The sequence below is a fragment of the Notamacropus eugenii genome, chromosome 3 (genome assembly GCF_028372415.1).
Source record: "Notamacropus eugenii isolate mMacEug1 chromosome 3, mMacEug1.pri_v2, whole genome shotgun sequence".
Lineage (NCBI taxonomy): Eukaryota > Metazoa > Chordata > Mammalia > Diprotodontia > Macropodidae > Notamacropus > Notamacropus eugenii.
In genome coordinates this window covers 113,544,503-113,563,541 of record NC_092874.1, presented here as the reverse complement: position 1 = coordinate 113,563,541, position 19,039 = coordinate 113,544,503, and positions in this window count along the sequence as shown.

The window sequence follows — 19,039 nt, the reverse complement described above, 5'->3', positions numbered from 1 at the left end:
TGGGGGCTCAGACCACCTTTCTTGCTATCCATGCCTGGAGGTAGACTCAGAAGAACCATCAGTTAATAGTCCCATAGCATCTTAAAATAGCAAGTTCCAATAACCAGGTTTCGGATACGACTAAAATTTCACATTGGCTAAGGGACGTCTTTTGAGGAAAGTCTTAAGTGGCTTACATGCCTTTCTATACATGTTCTACTTCCTGATTAAATAACAATCATAAAATCAAATTTACCATTAAAACCTTAACTTTTCCATCAATGCCAAATTTTACCTGAGGTTACCTGTCTCTAGGAAATTTAGACTATAATTCTTTTCCCCAAACTAAAGATGTTTCTGATTTAGTCTAATTCAGTCAATTATTTTTAATACTAATTGCTTTTACATCACTTTGTAACATGTCCAATTTTTCTCCCCATCTCTCCCCTCCCCCACCCTCTAATACCTTGCATTCTGATTATACTTTCCCTCAATGTACCCTCCCTTCTGTCACACCCCACCCTTCTCTTATCCCCATCTTCTTTCTTTTCTTGTAGGGCAAGATAAATTTCTATACCCCATTACCTGTGTTTCTTATTTCCCAGTTATATGGAATAATAATTCTCAACATTCATTTCTAATACTTTGAATTCCAACCTCTCCCCCTCCCTCCTTCCCTATCCATCCCCACTGAGAAGGCAAGCAATTCAATACAGAATAAATATATGTCATTTTGCAGAAGACTTCTATAATATTCATGTTGGGTAATACTAACTATATTGTCCTCTATCCTACTCTCTCTCCCCTTATTTTTTTATTCCCTTAATGTTTATTTCTAGTTACTCCCTTCTCCCATTTGCCCTCCCTTCTATCATTCCCTTCACCCCACTTGTCACTTCCTCCCCTACTTTCCTGTAGTTTAAGATAGATTTTCCTACCAAACTTAGTAAGCATGTTATGTCCTCCTTAAGCCATATGTGGAAAGAGTAGCTTCACTTTTCCCCTCTCCCCTTCTCCCTTTTCTCCTCCATTGAAGAAGATTTTTCTTGTCTCTTTTATGAGTTATAGCCTGCCCCATTCCATTTCTCCCCTTTTCCTCCCAGTATTTTCCTCCCTCACCTCTTAATTTTTATTTTATTTTTTTGTGAATATAATTTCTTCTGATTCAACACAGCCTGTACTCTGTGTGTGTATGTGTGTGTGTGTGTGTGTGTGTGTGTGTGTGTGTGTGTATGTACAATCCCTCCACCTACCCAAATACTGAGAAAAATCTCAAGAGTTATATTTTCTTTCCATGTAGGAATGTAAACAGTTCAGCTTTAGAAAATCTTTGATGCTTTCTCTTTCCTGTTTACCTTTTCATGCTTTTCTTGATTCATGTATTTGAAAGTCAAATTTTCTCTTCAGCTCTGGTCTTTTAATCACGAATGCTTGAAAGTCCTCTATATCATTGAATGACCGTTTATTCCCTTGAGGTATTATACTCAGTTTTGCTGGGTAAGTGATTCTTGGTTTTAATCCCAGTTCCTTTGACTTCTAGAATATCCTTTTCCAAGCCCTTTGATCTTTTAATGTTGAAGCTGCCAGATCCTGTGTTATTCTGATTGTATTTCCACAATACCCAAATTGTTTCTTTCTAGCTGCTTGTAATATTTTCTCCTTGACCTGAGAACTCTAAAATTTGGCCACAATATTCCTAGGAGTTTCTCTCTTTGGATCTCTTTCAGGAGGTGATTGGTGGAGTCTTTCAATATTTATTTTGCCCTCTGGTTCTAGAATATCAGGACAGTTTTCCTTGATAATTTCATGGAAGATAATGTCTAGGCTCTTTTTTTTGGTCATGGCTTTCAGATAGTCCCATAATTTTTAAATTGTCTCTTCTGGATCTATTTTCCAGGTAAGTTGTTTTTCCAATGAGATTTTTCACATTCTCTTCTATTTTTTCAAACTTTTGGTTTTGTTTTTTAACTACTTGGTTTATCTCATAGTCATTCATTTCCCTGAACTCAGTTCTGTCTTTCAAAGAACTATTTTGTTCAGTGAGCTTTTGGACCTTCTCCTCCATTTGGCTAATTCTGCTTTTTAAAGCTTCCTTCTCTTCATTGGCTTTTTGGACCTCTTTTTCCAATTGTTAGCCTCTTTTTAAAGGTGTTATTTTCCTCAGAATTTTTTTGGTTCTACTTTGGCAAGGTGCTAACTTGTTTTTCAAGCTCTTCTATTGCCTGAGTCCAGTTTAAGTTCCCTTTGGAGGCACTGGAGTCAGGGGCCTTGACTTCCTGTAACAGTATGCCTTGTTTTTCCTCATCTGAAAGGATGGGAGGAGCCACCTGTTCACCAAGAAAGTAACCTTCTATGGTCTTATTTTTTTCCCCTTTTTGGGTGTTTTCCCAGTCAGTTACTTGACTTCTGAATCCTTTGTCAAGAGGATGGTCCTAGTGTCCCTCCTCTCCCTAGTGCCATGTTCAAGGCTGAGATTCATCTCAGCTGCTTGATTCCTCGGGACTTTGGGCATGGGCAGAGCTGCCACTGATGGCTGAGGTTTAGATCAGCTGCTTCCTACAGCCAGAGGCTTTAAGCTGAGCTGCTTGGACGACGGACCCAGGTTGCTTCCTGGCCATTATGGCTGCCTGCAGTCTGCTGCTGAGGCCTCTGCTGTCACCTGGGGCTGTTGTTGGAGACACCCTGTTCCCTCTTGCCCAGCTGGGAAAGCCCTCACATGTTGACCTTTGGAGCTTTCTTTGTTTCTTGTGAGTTGGGGTATCTGGGACCCTCCCTGCTGGGAACTCTGCTCTGGAGGTCTCTTCAAGTCCTGTTCCTCCCAGTGCTGTGTGGCCAGGGTTGGGTTCTGCTCTCCTCAGCATCCTGTGAGATATACCTTTCTTGTCAGCCTTCCAGGTTACCTTTGGCTGGAAACCTCTTTCGCTCTGTTGTTCTGTGGCTTCTGCTGCTCTAGAATTTATTGAGAGTCATTTTTTACAGGTATTTTGTAGGCTGTGGGGGAAGTGCTAGAGTATATGTGTCTTTCTACTCCACCATCTTGGCTCTGCCCTGTCCCTAGTCTTTTCCAGTACAAAGATATTCTATTTCTTCAACCAATCTTCATATGAAACTGATTTAAGGCCTTTTACTCTCCTTATTCCCTCCTGGAAAGTCTCTCAGTTATCAATGTCCTTCTGAAATCTTGGTTCCCAGATCTGAACACAAGACTCAAGATGAAATTTAATCACTGCAGTGTACAGTAGGACTATAACCTCCCTATTTCTGGAAGCTGTGCCTCTCTTACTGCCATCCTACATTACATTGACTGATTCATACTGAATTTTCAAACCACTAAATCTCTACATTTTGATAAGAATGCCAGCTTATACAGGTTTTTTTTCAAGAGCCAAAATCTGTTAAAATTTCGAAGTGAGGGTTCACACTTCAATACAAATCTGGGCTTGATTTATTGTTTTGTTGATTGTCTGGACTTAGGAAACTGATAGAAAAATGTTCATTATGTAGATTAAATTGAAAAATATTTGCTAACACTTCAGTGGATATCTTTCTATGCCTCCTTCATCTCATACTTAGAAGTTGGGTTTTTTTTTGTACCAAACACAAGACTACATTTATTCCTCTTGAATTTCATCTTATTATATTGAACCCAGTGATCTAGCCCCAGAAGTTCTTAGAATGTAGTCTGGGGACTCCTGGGTATCTTGAGGCCAAAATTTTCCTAATAGCACTAAAACAGTTTAATTTTTCATACGGTAAATTTGATAGATATAAAAAAGATAGACATAAATTAAAGTTCTTCAGTTGTTATTCAGTCATGTCCTACTCTTCATGACCCAATTTGGGATTTTCATGGCAAAGATATTAGAATAATTTGCTCTTTTCCTTCTCCAGCTCATTTTACAGATGAGGAAATTGAGGCAAACAGGGTTAACTGACCTGCCCAGGATCACACAGCTAATAAGTGTCTGAGGCTAGATTTGAACTCATGAAGATGGGTCTTCCTGACTCCAGATCTAGCATTCTGTCCACTGTGCCACCTAGCTAACACTCAGTAATTTTTAAGAGTATAAAATTGTCCTTAAAGCAAAAAATTCAATAATCATTGCTCTAGCTTGTCAAGACTCTTTTAGATTTAGGTACTGTCACATGCATATCTATACTCCCTTTTTGTAGCTTACAACCAATCCATGCCCGGTCATTTAGTCAATCAGCAAGCTTTTATTAAATTCCTAATATGTGCAAAGTACTGTGCTAAATTCTGATCATGCAAAGAAAGGCAAAAAATGGTCCCTGCTCCCAAGAAGCTCACCATCTAATGGGAGAAGACAGCATGGAAAAGACTATAGGGAAGGCTCTAAGATTAGGGAAGACTAGGGGGGACTTCTTGCAGAAGGCAGGACTTTAGTTGAGATTTGAAAGAAACTAGGGAAACTAGGAGGCAGAGGTGAAGAGAGAGCAAATTGCAGGAATGGGGGAGAACCAGTGAAAATATTCTTAGTTAAGAGATGGAGTGTTGGATAGAAGGAATAGCAAAGAGGCTAGTGTTACTGGATCACAGCATATGTGAAAGGGAGTAAGGTATGAAGAAGACCGGAAAGGTCAGAAGAGGCTAGGTTATGAAGGACTTTGAATGCCAAGCAGAGAATTTTCTATTTGGTAATTGAGGTACTGGGGAGACACTGAAGTTTATGGAATAGAGGGGGTGGCATCACCATGTGAGCTTAAGGAAGATCACTGGTGGTTGAGTGTAGGATGGATTGGAGGTGGAAGAGATTTGTGTCAGGGAGACCAATAGTCAGGCTTTTGCAATAGTCCAGGTATGAGATGATGTGGGCTTACACCTGGATCGTAGCAATGTCAGAGGAGAAAAGGGGATGTATATTAGAAATATTGTAAAGGTAGAATCAAGAGGGTTTGACAATTAATTGAATGTGGGGTTTGAGAGAGTAATAGAGGAGGGCACAGGATTTTTAACCTGACTGTGAGGATGGTGGTGTCCCCTATAGTACAGAAGTTGAGAAGTCAGGAGCGTGTAGGGGGAAAGATAGCAAATTTAAATTTAGACATTTTGAGTTTAAGATATCTGTGGGATATCTAGTTCAAGATGTCCAACAGGTAATTAGAGATGGGAGAATGGAGGTTAGGAGAGAGATTAGACCTGAATATTTGACAATCATCTGCATGGAGATTAATCCCTAGGAGCTGATGAGATTCCCAAGTGAAATCATATAGCAGAATGGGGCCCAAGACAGAGCCTTGGGAGACACCTATGGTTAGAGGGCATGATATTGATGAAGATCCTGCTAAGTAGACTTAGAAGGAACAGGGAGGAAAACCAGGGAGGAATATAGGGTCATGAAAACTTAGATAGAAGGGAGTATCTAGGAGAAGAGGTGTCTGGCAGTGTCAGAGGCTGCAGAGAGATCAAGGAGGATGAGAGGACTGAGAAAAGACCGTTAGGTTTGTTGATGAGGAAATCTTTATCCCTATCTCCTGTAAATCTTCCACAGGGGAATTACCCCACATGCTGAGGGCCTTCTTGTTTTCTTAATATTACATTGTGAGATTCTTGAAGGCTCCCCTACCAACTGCCCCCTTTTTTGGGGTATCCTTGGTACTATCCAGGCATAGTGCCTGGTACGTAGTTGGCACTTAAATACTTATTGACTAACTATTGATTTGTGTTGATAGAAATGGGGTATGGAGACAGTTCACCATTTGTTTCTTGCTTTTGCAACTAGTTCTCTTTATTTTCCAGTTATATGTTTTTCTCAAGACATCTTTTAGATGGCTTGTCTCTTGCAATTCTTAGTTAGTAATGTGTTGCAGATAATCCTTGCTCACCATTTGTCTCCTTGTTGTCCTTTGGCTAACCTCAACTCTAATTCTGTGGAAATATTAGAATTCTAAATCTCTGAAAAAATATTGTTAAAAAATTTGGCCTTTTTTTGAGAAGCTTGGGGTCAGAACAAGGAGATAACTTTTATTGAATCAGTAATAATAATATCAATACTAGTTAATATATATAAAGCACAATTAAGGTTTGCAAAGCAATGACCCTAGGAGGCACATGCTTTATTATTCCTATTTGACAGATGAAGCTGTTGATTGACTTACTCAGGGTCATGTAGCTAGTATGTATCTAAGGCAAGATTCAAATGTGAACCTTTCTGCCTCCAAGTCTAATGCTCTGAGTCTCCTAACGAATGGATACTTTTATCTCAGGGACTTAGGAGTAGGATACATTTCAGGCCTTGGAGAGGGTCTCAGTGGATAGATGGGAAGAGATTTGTAGGGGTATGGGAGTCATCTTTCAGTGACTCCCATAGCTAGTTAGTTAGTTAGTGGTGAAGCTGGATTTAGAGACCAGCCTCCAGACTCCCACTCCAGTTCTGTTTCTCCTGCACAGACATTACCACCACTTATCTCATTCTTTCCTAATCAGCAGATTATGACACTGCACATCTATGAAGACATCATCCTTGTGACCCATCTCATGGGGTTCCTCCCTCTTTTTTGCTAAGTTGTTGACTGGGAAGGTAGAGGGTGGAAGTAACCATGAAAAAGGTGACAGAAAGGGATAGTATTGTGGGTTGGTGTGTATATAGACTTGTATAAATACATTAGCTATGACATGTTTATAGACATAGATTCATATAATGTTTTGGGGAATGGGAGTAATGGAGAGAGTTATGACTTGGTGGGAAGTGGACAGAAGGTGAGGCCTGTTGTTTGGCTCTAATACATTCTAATATTGTCTCTAATGTTTCACAGGTTGGAAAATTGTGATCAGCTGACCTAGCTGACCATGGCAATAACTAACACTTATATAATGCTTGGGCAGGTAGGTGGTACAGTGGGCCTAGAGTCAGGAAGATACAGCTTTCTAAATTCAAATCTGGCCTCAGGAATTTACTAGCTGTGTGACCCTGGGCAAGTCACTTAACTCTGTTTGTCTTAGCTTCCTCATCTGTAAAATGAACTGGAGAAGGAAATGGCAAACTGCTCCAGTATCTCTTAAGAAAACCCCAGATGGGGTCATGAAGAGTTGGCCAGGACAGAAAAATGACTGAACAACAACAAAATGTGCCAGGCACTGTGCTAAGAGCTTTTAAACAGTTATCTCATTTAATCCTCACAACAACCTTGCATAGGTAGATACTATTATCATCCTCATTTTCCACATGAGGAAACTGAGGCAAATAGAGGGTAAGTGACTTGCCCAGAGTCACACAGCTAGTAAAGTCAGTGACAGCTGGTAAGTGTCTGTGGCCACATTTGAACTCAGGTCTTTTTGGCTCCAAGCCTGGCACTCTATCTACTGTGCTACCTAGCTGTCCCTAATAGATTCAATACCTGTACAAAACTCCCTTCTCCACACTGTCCCCTACACCAAGCATTTAAGTAAATGATCCCTAGAATAGTACACTGACCTATAGCCTAATCAGCCTTTTTTGTTATCTGTGTATTAAATCTGGTAGGTAGTGAAAGTACATCACTTCCAGTTCATGGAAACAGCATAATTCCATTCACTGTTGTTATCTCTTAAGAAAAAAGTAAGAATATACATGGTCCCTTTCAGAAAAAACTGATATATGAAGATCTGAACTCGTATCTTGTTGGTCCACTGTCCCTTGGAACTCAGTAGAGTAGAACAAAACTCATTTGCCTCTTAAGACTCCCCTACTTCTGCAAAAGTGCTATATGAATGCTCGCTATAATGAATCCATCCATTTTACCCCCAACTAGAGTCCAAGTCTCTTTCTTCAGATCAGTTACCTTATAATGTCATTGATGTTTTTATATTGCCTTAAAGGTTGAACAACTCTTAAAGTATATTATCTTATTTGAACCTAATACTCCTCCATCTTTTCTCCCTCCACCGTAAGGGAGGTTCTACAGATATTATTCCCATTTTGCAGATGAAAAACTGAGTCTCAGAGTGGTTAGATGGTTTGAGCATGATCATATAGCCAGTAAAACTCAATGGTTGATTTTGAATTTGACTCTGAGTCTAGCATATATGCTATGCTAATCCTCATTATAATCCCTAGCCTATAATATGGAAACATTTTACATGATTGCACATAATCTACATACAATTGCTTAGTTCTTCCTGGAGGAGAGAAGAGAGAGAGGGAGAGAATATGGAACTCAAAATTTAAAAAACATCTAATGTTAAAAATTTTTGTTTACATGTAATTGAGAAAAAATAAAAATTAAATGTAAAATTCAAAGATTAAAAAGAACTCTTACCTATGTGCCAGGTACTATGCTAAGTGCTTATATAATCATTGTCTCATTTGTTCCTCACAATAACCCTTCATAGGTAGGTGCTATTATCACTCCCATTTTATAGATGAGGAAGCTGAGGTAGATAGTGTTTAAGTGACTTGCCCAAGGTCACACATCTGATAAATGTCTAAGGCCAGGTTTGCATCCAAAGCTTCTTAATTCCAGGTCTGGTGCTCTATCTATTGTGTCACCTAACTCGTTCTATGCTATATCAATAAGTATTTAATGATGAGAATGGAATAACAAGTTTGCCCATTATACTGAGACTAAAATCAGGCAGACAAATGTGAAGCTAAATTTCTAGAAGCTACTACTTAGTGAACATGGATTAGACATGAAGAAAAGGGCATTTCTCAAAGTATAGTGCTCATAGAATCATGGAATGACAGAGCCAGAGGTGGTATAGTGGAGGGAGTGCGGGACTTTGTATTGAAATATTCAGGGTTCCACTTACTACCTGTGTGACCCTGGGCAAGTCATTTAACCTCTTGGTCTCAGTTCCCTCAAATGTACAATGAAGGGTTTGAACTAGCTGGCATTCCATCTTTATATCAATGACATCCTCTTTCCTCTTCCCATTTAACGAATGAGGAAACTGGGGCCCAGAGAAGGGAAAAGATCTTCCTGTTTCATGATATCCCTTTAAAAGCCATTGTGTACACTACCCTGCAGCTAGAAGTCATTCTGTGTTTCACAAACTCTTAAGAAAATTGAAGGTTTTAATATAGAATATCCTCTCTCTCTCTCTCTCTCTCTCTCTCTCTCTCTCTCTCTCGAATAAGTGCAAGAATTCTTTGCTCATTATGAGATGTTAAGTCAAAGTTGAATCCATGGTTCCAACCCCTCCACCTTTAGAATATCTGACTTAAAGTGTGAAGGAAAATGTTACAAGTGGCACCCAGATTTCTGGCTACAGGTGAACAGGTGGTGATTACACTGCCAAAGGACAGACAGCTTCTGAACTGTACCTCTGCTCACCCCACCCCATCACACCCAGGGTTCAGAATTGTCTAGATTTGGGTAAAGCATATACATAAGAAATAATTCAGTTAAATTCAATATGGACCTAAGATTATTTCCTGAGTTCTTTCATTCCTTGCAGTCAGAACTCTGACTTACTAAATAATGTCTCTGCTGTCATAGTAGGGACTTTCACATAGAAATGTTCTTGGCAGGGGCATTTTGGGCTAGGGGGTTAAATATAAGGGGGGAAGAAGGTAATGGTTTTCCAAATATCTATATTCATTTCTTTTAGTGGGTTCAGTGCCCCCTGCTGGAAATTGGTTACTATTTTGTGCTGTATTCATCTCTTAAGAAAGTACAGCAAAACTGCTCCTAGGTCAGATGGAGTGTAACAAGAGATCTTAGAGATCCTGGGTCCAATTCATTTATTCTTTACAGATGAAAAAACTGAGGCAAAGAGGGAAAGTGATTGACTCCTTTCTGTTCTAAAAATGTGCTTACTTTGATTGTAATCATTTTTCTACCCTTGAGCCAGTTAATTTGATCTTTCCAACATAGACCTCTTAGATGAATGCTATTGAAAAAGCAACGAAGAGACAAAATATTGTTTAAAGATTTACTATGTAGAATGTGGGTCATTTTATACAAGTTTGTGTGTCTCATGTGGGGGTAACATTGCGTAGCATATGGGGCTTGAAGTCAGAAAGACTTAAGGTTCAAATCCTTTCTTTGCCATTAACTATTTGTATGGCCATGTAACCTTGGGTTCAATTCATCTTTCTGGGCTTTAGGTTTTTTTGCAAAATGAAGGGATTGTGATCTTCCCACCATTAGAATGTGAATTTCTTGAGAGCAAGAACATTCTTACTTTCTTCTTTGTGTCTCTAGCACATAGCACTGGGTTTTGCACATTGTAAACATTTAATAAATTCTTCATGCATTCTTTCATTCCAGTTCAATATCTGTGATCCCAGTATGGTGCAATAGAAAGAATGCTGAGTTCAAATTCTGACTGCTAAGTATTGGCTATGTAACTTTGAGCAAGAGTCACTTAAACTTTATTGATCTTGAGTTCTTTATCTGTAAGATGAGGTAGTTGGGCTAGTTGACCCCTGATCCTCTTCCAGCTCTAGGTGGATATAGATCTATGAGATTTCCTCATTGTTGCATGACTGGTTCTCTCAATATTAATCATGTGAAGTTCATGTAAATTACTATAGTTAGTATTATTTTTTGTACAATCAAACCAATATTTTTAGTTTTTTTCTTATTTTTGATAAAAGCACTTTTTCTCAATAACACCATGGAGTCATTATATAAATATTATTCTTATTTTTCAGTTGAAGAAATTAAGTTTGAGAGAGATAAAATAACTAGTTCAAAGTGACATAGCTGGTGAGAGTGCTCAAAAACCAATCCAGTTTTCTTTTCATTAATGAATGCAGCACTTTAGCTCTTAAGTATCTAAAATCATCATCCTATCAATAGTTTTCTTTTACAACATGTGTATTTTAATCCTCATAACCTATTAGCATTTGCATCCATGAAAAGGTCAAGGCCTTGAATCTGACTTAATTCTTTGTTCCCATCTCCTTGATTTCTTTGTCAGTCCTTTAAGCAGAATATCTAACTGTTACATATACTCTCTTCATGGAGGTTGTCTGGGATGGTTCATTAGGTCAAAACTTGATGAACTAGAGAGATCAGGGCAGTAAAAATTCTGGGCCGTGAGACTGGGAGTCATGGGATCATAGATTCTGAGCTGGAAGGAATCTTTGAGGTCATCAAGTCTAACACTCTTATTTTATAGATGAGGAATCTGATGACCCAAAAGGCAGAGTAACTTGCTCAAAGTAACAAGGTAATAAGTAATAGAACCAGAACTTGAACTGAGCCTCTAACTCTAGATTCACCACTCATTCTTGTTTGTCACACTGTTAACAGACAACAGCAGAATCTCCATTTTTGGTGGAGGAGTCTTCCCAGTAGAGAGTGGTGATATGAAGTGAGAATAGATAGTAAGAATGGGTGTTGGATTGCTGGCATCTAGGAATATAAGACCCAAGTGAGGAGAAGGGAGAAGGTAGAGTGAGAGAAAGTCAGAACATATACTTAGGAAAGTTAAGGATGAGAAAGAGCTAGCTTGATCTACATGGAAATCTGTAGTCTCAAATTTTCAGAGCTGTGTCTGTCTGTGGAGTATGCATCTCTTCTTAGAGCATCTCCAGGAAATAGGCCTCCAGAAGATATATAGTCCAGCCAGCTCCAGGTTAATTCTTCATTGTGTAATGGGAATGTTTGTGTATGAATATAGAGGGGTTCATATGTACTAGACTATTGTGGAAAGGAGAGTGACATCTGGCATTGGAAAGAATGCTGAATTGGGAATTAGACAATCTATGTTGGAGTTCCAGTTTAGGTTCATAGGCTCCCTTCTTTTACAGATGACAAAATGGAATCTTAGGGAGGTTAAGTGACTTGCCCAAGGTTACATGGGCCCAAGGTCCATGCTAAGCCTCAGAGGTGGAATTCAACCCAAGGTCCTTTTACTCCAAGATCAGTATTTGAAAGAAAACCCCTTTCCTGTGTATTGTATGTTATGTATTCTCTGAAACCATTTCCTCAACTGTAAAATATTAAATATTGGATAAGTGACTGTTGACCTGAAAACTTTGTTAAGAAAAGGCAACAGGCTAATGCATACATTTTATGATTTAATTAATTAATTGATCAATTCCCTATTAAAGATAACGGTAACATAATGCATTATGGAGCCAGAAATGTTCTGGCTACCCAGTGCAGAAATCTTCTGGCTTGTATACATTTTGCCGTGAGAAAGGAACTCTCCTAGTTGAACAAATCATAAATTTAGTAAGACAAGACAATTAACAAAGTAATGTTGGTCAGGCCTTGGGATTCCAGCTGGGTAAGCATATGTCTTGGTGATAAGGAAAGAAACCTCACCACTAGTAAGTGGTAGGCTTCCTCCCTTAAACAGATAATTGACATAGGAAAGCGTAAACAATGTTCAATAGAAATTATGATCTAAGATGTCTATATTTTCTTCATCATTAATACGCCATAACATAGTATATGTCTATAGATCAAAGGAAAGTCCCATTATTCATAACATAGTATGTGTCTATAGATAATAAGATTCATCAAAGGAAAGTCTCATTATTCATCAAAGGAAAGTCTTATTATTCAAGATATAGTGTCTTAGGTTAAAGGTCTCCTTAAGGAGTGTAGAGTCGGCCTTGGCTGGCTTTTGCTGACATAGGAAGAGACACTCTCTGAGTTTACTTCAGAGACAACAAAGAGATTATTCTAAAATTTTATATTAAACATTATCATGACCTTTATTGTACTTTCCATCTATTATTGTCTGGTTTGCTTTAAGAGCTGGTCTCCTGGTGAAGGGCAAACATTGTGATAGGAAGAACTCTCTCCTCCCTTCCCCTTACTTAGGAACCTGTTCCCAGTGTGCCCTCTTTCCTCCCTGTATCACCATCTTGTGGCAGAAAACATTTAGAATCAGAGAACCTGAGTTTATACTCTGGCTCTTCTCCTTACTGCTCTTATGGTCTCAGGCAAGTTTTTTAACCTTAGTGGGCTTTGGGATTTTTTCTCTATAAAATGAGGAGTTTAGACTAGAAGTGCTTTAAATCTCATGAGTTATTTGAAAGGCAATGGAAAGGTCCACTCTTCCTCCCTCCTTCCTCTTGTGCTTCACCTGCCTGATGATTCTTTTTAAAGGGGATAAAACATTTCATTCCATAATTAGAGATGAAAGTCTTAAAATGCAAATGATTTGTTGAGATAACAAGCTGCCTGGCACTCATTTACACTAAAATATAATCAATAAGTCAAGCCTTTGAGTTCTTAAATTAAGTTCTTGACTGTTGCAATAATTATATGTCAAGGATCTGTGATTTCTGAGTATGGGAACTCTCTCCACACATGCTACTGGTCTATAACTTAGATAAATCCTAGAGAATTGTCTGCAGCTCAAAAGGGTTAATTGATTGGCCTATGATCATCTAGATGGCAACAGTCACATGCAGAATTTAAACCTATTTTTTTTCCCTGGCCTGCAATTACTCTAGACCTCTTCCCTTGACTTACATTTGTCCTCTCCTCTAGCTGTGTGCTCAGAACCCACCAATTTGCTTCACGGTTCAAGCAACTTGGGTGATATGAGAGTCACCAATTCTATTCCTTCTGGTGAGAAAGAGGACCATTAAGTCTTACTATTTGCTTTGACACTGACTTCAAAGATGCACTAGGCTTTATCTTTTGCTTTGCTGCTGAAACTTTCAGACCCCAGAAACTGTCTTCTGACCTATAGACTCAGGCTATGCCATCCATCCCATTCACTGCACTGGACACTTAGGTCTTTTGAACTTTCTTTTGTGTGTTGAATCCACCAGCTGGAGTGTGAAGTCCTTGAGAACAATGACTATGCAGCTTTTGCTATTTCTATTTCTGGGGTAAGTACAGCGTTTGGCACATTGTAAGCTCTTAATGCTCCTTCCTTGCTTCCTTCCCTTTGCCTAAAACTATCTATGATCCTAAAACCAACTTCATGTCCAGTTGATATTTTTGGTAATTAAAAATTTTTTGTTTGTTACGTAGCACTTGGTTTTCTAGATATTCAAATTTCTCACTGAATACTAGATGATAAGAAAGATCTCAAGGTTGTTCTTTGTTTTATGAAATTAAACAAAAATGAAAAAAAAAGTTATTCTTACTATTAGGGCTATCCAAAAAATGTAATGAGCCCCATTGGGAAGGGCTGAGTTTGTCACTGGATGTCCTCAAGGAGAACCTTACTGAGATTGTTGTTTTAGGCAGGAATTGGATTAGATGGGCTCTGAGGTCCATTCCAACCTCTTAGCTCTGTGAGTATGATTTTAGGTGTAAATTATGAGATGATAAATGATAATATAATATCAATGATAAGATTCTTTCCTACTTTGATGGGGGTGACAGGAGAAGGGAGAAGGGCATTAAAAAATAAAAGAACATTTGGTCTTCAAAAGGATAGAGAAGAGGAAGAAGAAAAGGAGATCTGAAAGACAAACATCTATCTCTCAGTTTGACCAGTACTGTTTACCTGGAACTTATGGGCTAAATAGAGGTATGAATACAAATTCTTTGGTCCCCTTGCCACTAATGGAGTTGCTGGGTTGTCCTACTATATTAATTCTCCTATTAAGCATTTAGTTTTCCTTTGGTCTGGACTGGTTCACAGGAGATAAGCTCACACTAGGAGAGGTGAGGGAGTTCAGGATTGAAGCAAAGGAGAAGAACTGTTTAATTAGTAAGGAGAAAACCAGGAGGCCACAGATTAGATAAAATGCAGGAAGGTTTTAAAATTTAATTAGCTTACAATTAAAATTTGAATGTATAAACAACTTAGAGGAGGTCTAAGCTCAAATTAAATTACTAGAGACAGAAATAAAAAGTGATTAGTTCATTTCCCTGATACAAAATGCAAAGTAATCTGGGCAGGAGCATATGGTTATACCATCTATACATCATCCACTAAATGAATGACACTATAGCACTTATATACTCATTTAATAGAGCAGAAGTCCTGGAAAGTGCTCAGAATTAGGAAAAACACCAGAAACAACAAAGTTGGGCTCAAAGCCCTGACTAGTCAAGTGAATTGAATGCCATCTGACACCTTCTGGCTGTGTGAATTTGGGCAAATCACCTACTTCTTAGTGCCCCAAGTAATAATCTAAGACCACAAGTAGCAGAAGGGTCATAGATCTTCATTGTTATAGGGGTTTCCTAGAGAAATTGATTACACAAATGAAATCCCATATCTATACAAAAATGATTTTTAATCAAGATTAATTTGATTTAGAAGGTTTTTATTGATGCTTTAAAAAAATATCATCTTACTGCACATCTCAATATTCCTTCCCTTCTACTACTAAGCAAAATAAACCAATACATTAACCATGTATAACTGTGAATTTCTCATTCTTTATCTGTCATTCTTCATCATATCTCATATCTTTATATTATCACCTCTCTAGTGATGTGAGAGAGGATGTTTCTTTATCAGTTCTCTCAATGTCAAGGTTTGTTATATTTATTTGCTCTGAATTTTAATTCCTTTTAGAGTTTTATTTTCACATTGTGTATATTGATCTCTTGGTTCTGTTTACTTTCCTCTGTATTAGTTTATACAAGTTTTCCCAAGTTTTTATTCTGTTCTATTCTAGTCCCTCTGATTGTAGGGTCAGAGGTTAGAGCAAAAAACTCCTCCCAAAGCCTCCTTTTAAAAAAGGCTCCATCCCTTCCCAGTTTCCTACTAGCTACATTCTTTGGACTAGACACCAGCATGCACCCTTGCCTGCTACCTTCTCCACATCCATCCTGCAGCTTTTCAGTTTCCTTTTGTGTATTTTCCTCCCCACTAAATTGTAAACTCCTTGGGGTCATGGGCTGTCCTTTTTCATATTTGTTTTCCTAGATTCTAGCACAGTGTCTGATACATGACAGACATTTAATAAATGTTTCAGGTTGTTTCTCCAAATCCCTAATATTTACCTTTCTTATGATAATATTCTATCAGGTGACATTGTGGTTATAGAATTAGGGCAAATACTTCCCTCTCTGGAAGGCTTGAGTTCAAGCCCTGCCTCTGACTCATACTAACTGGTCCTCTTTATCACTGAGTTAACTTCAGTTCTCCAGGTAGCTCTAGAAAACTTTCAATTGCCTATCTGCATTGGTAGGAGAAATTTCCTCACTATGATTTCCTTATACCAAATAAATCATAGATTCTTTTAGTAAAAGTAATGTTCAATACCTTAATTTACTTTCTCAATTGATGGACATGTGTCCTATTTCTAGGATCCTTTTTTATAATCACCAGAGAAAGCACTGATGTAAATATTTTGGTCTTATATAGGCCCTTTCCCAGTCATTGACCTTAGGTTATGTTTCTAGTTGGTTGGTTGGTTGGTTATTGTCCTTCGTTCTCGAAGAGGACGAAAATGACATCATTATGATAATGTATCCGACTGTGGCTGATCAGACCAATATGAGCTGGGAATGCTTTACCACAGATTGGGCACAGATAGTCTGCATGAACATTTCAGGTGGATACTCTAAATTTGCATATCCTACATTTCCTTTGCGCTGTTTCAATTCTGCTTTGCTCATAAAGCACAGCACCTTCTCTGATGTGGGCATGCCATGCTGAGTGGTACTGTGCCAGTGTCTCCCATGTCACACAATCAATTCCAAAGTCCTTGAGAGAAACCTTGAGAGTGTCCTTGTATCACTTCTTCTGACCACCATGTGATCACCTGCCATGTAGGAATTCTCCATAAAATAGTCTTTTTGGAGAGTGTACAATGTGGTCAGCCCATCAGAATTGTCTTGTCTGAAGCATAGTTTGAATGCTTGGCAGTTTAATTAGAGGAAGGACCTTAGTGTCTGCTACCTAATCTTCCCAGGTGATCTTCAGAATTTTCCTAAGACAATTCAAATGGAAGCAATTGAGTTTCCTGGCATGGCACTGGTGGATTCTCCATGTTTTACAGTCATACAACAATGAGGTCAGCACAACGGCTCTGTAGATCTTTAGTCTGGTATTCAGTCTAATACCTTTTCCCTCCCATACTTTCCTTTAGAGTTTCCCAAACAGTGACCTAGCTCTGAAAATTTTTCTAGTAGTGATATCTTAGGGGTACAAGGTAAAAGAAATTAGTCCTTTTTTTTTTTTTTTTTTTTGGTATAGTTCCAAATTATTGTCCAGGTCATTTCATAGCTCCACCAATGGTTTATTAGTGCGCTTGTCTTTCCATAGTGTATGAGTTTGATTTTTTCCAACTGTAATTCTCTCAATGGGGATAATCAGAAACATTTTATTTGAAAGGACCTGAGCTAAAGTTCTTTCTTCACCATCTTTTTGCTCCTTTATGAAGATCTAATGCTTTGAATTTCCTGATGCATTTTGGTGTTTTATAGACTTTTGGATAGCCTTGACCACTAGAGATTAATCTAAATAATATTTCTTTTATATATTAATTTGTCCACTCATAAAAGCATAAGTCCTATTGATTTGGGAATACTTTCTGAGTGAAAATATTGTCTTGGAGATGATTCCTTGTCATTTACTTTCTGCCCATTACTCCATTTTATTAGAGAGAAATCAACATTGGTTTTTGGGGAGCAGAGCTGAGTGGTGGGGATCTGTGAGTAAAATAGGGAAATAATTAATTGGGGGTGGAGTAGCACCTGCTTACATGAAACAAATTGAAAAAGAGGAAGAAATAATAGTAAAAATTGCTCAAATTAGAAGCAAACCTTGTATTGGCATAAAGACAGAGGACTTAAAAATACTTTTCTAAGGTTCACTAGTAGGTCTGTTTCTGGAGCTAAATGAACTTTGAAGAAGAAATAGGTGAACTGATCAATGCTGAAAGCAATAGGCCCCATTTCTTGGGAGTTTAAGGAAAGGCCATTCAAGGGAGACATTCAAGGGAGAATGAATGAGAAGGCAGGGAAAATAAGGGACGGATATTAAGGCAGCATCTACCCCAAATCTATTCATCCCATGACATTTCCAAACCAGGAAGGCAACTAACAACTCCAATATAGGACAAAGAAAAAATATAATCAGGGATGTTGTGAGGGAACCTGGGCATGACAGTCTTCAGGTCATGGAGGAAGGAGGAAGTTCACAATATTCTTTTTTTTTAAAATTACTGAAACAAATACACAATAAGTAAAAGAAACAGACTATAAACTTAAATATTGAAACTTAAATACTTAATAAGAAAAGAAAAAAAAACATTTCATGTGCACAGCAGAATGTAGGAGCGGATTCAAAACACATAGCAATAAATTTCCATTTCAAGAAAGTCTGTGTAATAAGTATTATTTTTTACCTTGAGAGCTGTCCATCTTTTCTTTTCTTCCTTGTAAGTTTTCTTTTGTTCCCTGCTGTATACTTTTAATTTGCTCTTTCCCCCCACTTCTGCCCCATCCCCAGGCTACAACTAAGCTTAATATATTTAAATATAGACATACATACACATATACTTACATATACATACATACATACTTATAGATAGATTTATAGATATATGGTTTCTCTTACAAATTCTACTTCTGATCTTCGTTTTTATGTTTGTGCATATCTCTTTATTTCATATCTCACCTAACTCCTCTACTTTACTTCTACCCTCTACCTTGCCCTCTTATTATTTAACCTACCCCTCTCCCCTCCCCAAGGATCCCTTCCTTATCCTCCCATTTCCTTAAATCCAAACATCCTTCTATACCCTACTTTAACCTATTCCTTCATCCTCCCCTCTAAAAATCCCTCCCTTGTCCTCTTCCCCTTCCCTATCCTCTTAGTATTTTCTTTCTGAATTTAGAAGACTTTTATACTCATCTAGATATGTATATATTATTCTTTCTTGAATCCATTCCCAAAGAATGCAGGTTTCCAGAACTAACAGCCCTCCTCTCCCTTCTAATTCCTCTCTGTTGGGTCTTCATCTCACACCTTATTTGTACAAAATACTTACTCTTTTTAGCTGTACCTAAACTGTTTTACTTTATAAAGTCATATCATGCTCAGGTCCACCCGAATCTTTCTTATAAACCACCTAATTACTAATAACAATTTTAGAGGCACGTTTTACATTTTACATACATAAAAAGTAAACAGTCTGTCCTTATTGAGTCCCTTATAAGTAGTCTTTGATATATATATACCTTATATTTCTCTTGGCTCTTGTATGTCAAATCTTTTATTAAAGTC